Here is a 4,881-nt window from a genome sequence, read left to right as displayed (position 1 = left end):
CAATTTCTGGGTTCTCTGTTCTGTTCCATTGAAGTATGTGGCTGTTCTTGTGCCAGCACCAGGCTGTTTGGATTATGGTGGCTTTGTAGTATAACTTGAAATCTGGTATTGTGATCCCTCCAACTTTGTTCTTCTTTCTCAGGATTGTTGTGGCTATTTGAGGTCTTTTTTGGTGCCATATAAATTTTTGGAGTATTTGTTCTAGATCTGTGAAATATGCCATTGGTAAATTAATAGGAATTGCATTGAATCTGTAGATTGCCTTGGGTAGTATTGACATTTTAATGATGTTGATTCTACCAACCCAAGAACATGGTGTATTCTTCCACTTGTTTATATCTTCTTCTATCTCTTTTTTCAATGTCCTATAGTTTTCTGAGTACAGGTCTTTTGTTTCCTTGGTTAAGGTTATTCCTACACATTTTAGTTTTGTTTGTTTGTTGCAATGGTAAATGGGATTGCTTGTTAAGTTTCTCTTTCTGAGAATTCATTATTAGTGTATAAAAAAGCCATCAAGTTTTGGGTGTTCATTTTGCATCCTGATACATTGCCAAATCCATTCAATAAATCTAGTAGTTTTTAGGTGGAGTCTTTAAGGTTTTCTGTGTACAATATTATGTCATCTGCATATATCAGCAGTATTACTTCCTCCTTTCTAATTTGGATGCCTTTTATTTCTTCTTCTTGTCTGATTGCTGTGGCTAGGACTTCCAGTACTATCTTATCTAAAAAAGAGGGGATATGCAAATTGACCATCACACCATAACAGTCAAGATGGCTGCACCCACAGTGGTGGCCAAGTTCCCGTAATGAGCCTTAATGAGAAATCAGCAGGGACCAGAGGCTGTGTGGCGCTGAGGCGGGGCAGGGGACCTGAGACTGTGCCCCTGGCCTGGTGGGGCTTGACAGGGGACCTCAGGTTGCGACCTCTGCCCCCACATCAGGCTGGGGACCTCAGGCTGTGGTCCCCACACAACAGGGCTTCAAGGGGGGCCTCAGGCTGCATCCCCTGCCCAGCAGAGCTTGATGGGGGACCTCAGGCCATGCCCCCCACCCAGCCACCGGGCTAGGGGACCTGAGGCTGCACCCCATGCCATGCAGGGATTGACAGGGGAACTCGGGCTGTGACCCCCCAGCCCAGTGGGGCTTGGTGGGGGATCTCTGGCCATGTCCCCCACCTGGCGGGGCTTGATGGGGGACCTCAAGACATGCCACCCATGCCGTCCTGGGGTGGGGGATCTCAGGCCATGTATCTAGCCCAGCGGGGCTTGACGGGCACCTTAAGCTGTGCTCCCGGCCTGGAGGGGCTTGATTGGAGACATCAAGGTGCACCTCCTGCCCTGGTGCCAGGCCAGGGGACCTGAGAGTGTGCCCCCTGCCCGGCATGCATCGTGGGACCTGAGGTGTGCCCCCTGCCTGGCAGGGCTTGATGGGGGCCCTGAGGCTTCACCTCCTGCCCAGTGGAGCTTGACAAGGGTGGGACTGGCCGGGTCTGGATCTCGCTCAATGGGGGTGGGGCCGGCTGGGCCTGGGTCTCGTGCGATTTTGAGGTGCCGTGGGTGAGTGGGGACTTGACTCTGGATCCTGTGGTGCGCCCCAGACTCTGATAGGAGGAAGATTTTCATATACATTTTACTAATTTTTTTCATCTCTGACACTCCTATTATAGAGAAAGGGCAAATAGCAATATTAAAATATTTCCTCTAATTAATCCCCGTTCATGTGCATGAATTTCTTGCACCAGGCCACTAGTGTTGAATAAGAGTGTTGAAAGCAGACATTCCTGACTTGTTCCTGTTCTTAAGGAAAATGGTTTCAGTTTTTGCCCATTGAGTATGATGTTTGCTGTACGTTTGTCATATATGGCCTTTATCATGTTCTATCTTGCTGTGAGTTTTTACCAAAAGTGAGTGTTGTATTTTGTTGAATACTTTTTCCGTGTCTATTGATATGATCATGTAATTTTTTTCTTTCAATTTGTTTATGTGATGTATCATGTTTATTGATTTGCAAATATTATAGCAGCCTTGCATCCTTGGAATAAATCCCACTTGGTCATGGTGTATTGTCTTTTTAATGTATTGCTTGGTCTGATTTACTGATATTTTATTGGTGATTTTAGCATCTATTGTTCATCAGGGATATTGGCCTGTTATTCTCTTTCTTTGTAGTGTCTTTATCTGCTTTTAGAATTAGGGCAATGCTGGCCTCATAAAAAGAGCTTGGAAGTGTACCTTCCTCTTAGATTTCTTAAAATATTTTAAGGAATAGATGTTAGTTCTTCTTGGAATGTTTGGTAAAACTTCCCTGTGAAGCCATCTGGGCCTGGATTTTTTTTTGCTGGGAGTTTTTTGATTACTGCTTTATTTCATTAGTTGTTATTGGCCTATTTAGTTTTTATGATTCTTCCTGATATAGTTTTGGGAGATTGTATTATTCTAGGAATTTGTCCATTTCATCCACATTGTCCAGCTTGTTGGCATATAGTTGTTCATAGTATTTCCTTACACCAAATCGAACCTGGGACCCTTGAGTCCGTAGGCTGACGCTCAATCCACTGAGCCAAACCAGTCAGGGCTCAATTTGTTTTTTTTGATATTTATTTATTTGTGGATATTGTACAAGCCTTGCAACCACAGAGTAAGTCCCACTTGGTCATGGTGTATGATCTTTCTAATGTAATTCTGGATTGAATTTGCTAGAATTTTGTTGAGTATTTTAGCATCTAAGTTCATCATGGATATTGGCCTGTAATTCTTTTTCTTTGTAGTGTCTTTATCTGGTTGGGGATAGAACCAGCTCTTGGTTTCATTGATTTTTTTTTCATCTCTATGTCATTTATTTCTGTTATAATTTTTATTATTTCATCCCTCCTACTTTGAGTTTTCTTGTTGTTCTTTTTCTAGGTCTTTAAGTTATAGGGTTAAATAGTTTATTGTTTATTTTTGTTGTTTTTTTTGAGGTAGGCCTGTGGTGCTATGACCTTCCCTGTCAGGACTGCTTTTGCTATGTCCCAGAGATTTGGGGTTGTTGTGTGTTCATTTTCATTTGTTTCCAGGAAGTTTTTGATTTCTATCTTGATCTGGTTGGTAACCCATTCATTGTTTAATAACATGCTATTTAGCCTCCATGTATTTGAATGTTTTTTGTTGATTTTACTGTAGTTGGTTTCTAATTTCAATCTATGTTCATCAAGGATATTGGCCTGTAATTCTCTTTCTTTGTGGTGTCTTTATTTCACGGCTGGATTAGGGTAATGCTGGCTTCATAGAAAGAGCTTGGAAGTGTGCCTTCCTACTGAATTTTTTGGAATAGTCTGAGGTGGATAGATTTTAGTTCTTCTTTGAATGTTCGGTAAAACTCCCCTGTGAACCCGAATGGCCCAGTGCTTTTGTTTGCTGGAAGTTTTTTGATTACTGCTTCAATTTCCTCCATAGCCATCAGCGTATTCAGATTTTTTTGATTCTTCTGATTGAATTTTCGAAGCTTGTATTTTTCTGGGAATTTGTCCATTTCTTCTAGGTTGACCAGTTTGTTGGAATAGAGTTGTTCATAGTATTTTTTTTCTTTTTACAATCTTTTGTATTTGAGGGGTCTGTTGTTATTTTGCCCCTTTCATTTCTAATTTTGTTTATTTGGGTCCTATCTCTTTGCTTCGTTTAGGTGCTCCTATATTGGGTGCATATATGCTACCAGGTTATATCCTCTTGTTGGAGCAATCCTTATAGTATTATGTAGTGACCTTTGTTGTCTCTTGTGATGGCCTTCATTTTGAAGCTATTTTGTTGGATATGAGTATTGCTACTCTAGCTTTAAATTTGTTTTCATCCCGTCACTCTCACCCTGTGTGTGTCTTTTGTTCTGAGGTGGGTCTCTTGTAGACAGTATATAAATGAGTCATGTTATTTTATCCATTCAGCTACACTATACCTTTTGATTGGAACATTTAATCCATCACATTTAAGGTTATTATCGACAGGTACTTATTTATAGCCATTTTAATTCTGTATGCCTAGGTTCCTTTATTTATTCTTTTCATTACAGCAGTCTTTATAGCATTTCTTTTCTTTTTCTTAAAAAAGTTCTTTATTGTTTAAAGTATTACATATAGCATTATGTATGTCTCCTTTTCCCCCCATTGACTTCTCCCCAGCAACTACCACCCTCCAGTGCAAGCCCTCACCCCCCCCCCCAGTGTCTCTGTCCATTGGTTATGCTTATATGCGTGCATACAAGTCCTTTGGCTGATCTCTTACCCCGCTTCCTCTGCCTTCCCTCTGAGGTTTCACAGTCTGTTCCATGCTTCTCTGTCTCTGAATCTATTTTTGTTCATCAGTTTATGTTCTTCATTATATGCCACAAATGAGTGAGAGCATGTGAAATTCATCTTTGATGGGCTTATTTAGCTTAGCATAATGTTCTCCATGTTTATCCATGCTGTTGCAAATGGTAAGAGTTCTTTCATTTTTATAGCAGCATAGTATTCCATTGTGTAGATGTACCACCATTTTTTAATCCATCCATCTGCTGATAGGCACTTAGATGGTTTTCAAAACTGAGCTATTGTAAATTGTGCTACTACGAACATAGGGGTGTATATGTTCTTTCTGATTGGTGTTTCTGATTTCTTGGGATATATTCCTAGAAGTGGGATTACTGGGTCAAATGGGAGTTTCATTTTTAATTTTTTGAGGAAACTCCATACTGTTTTCTGCAGTGGCTACACCAGTCTACATTCCCACCAGCAGTGCACAAGGGTTCCTTTTCCTCCACATCCCCGCCAGTACTTGTCATTTGTGGATTTGTTGATGATAGCCATTCTGACAGATGTGAGATGGTACCTGATTGTAGTTTTGATTTGCATCTCTATGATGATTAGTG

The sequence above is a fragment of the Myotis davidii genome, unplaced genomic scaffold (genome assembly GCF_000327345.1).
Source record: "Myotis davidii unplaced genomic scaffold, ASM32734v1 scaffold577, whole genome shotgun sequence".
Taxonomy (NCBI): domain Eukaryota; kingdom Metazoa; phylum Chordata; class Mammalia; order Chiroptera; family Vespertilionidae; genus Myotis; species Myotis davidii.
This window is presented reverse-complemented; position numbering follows the sequence as displayed.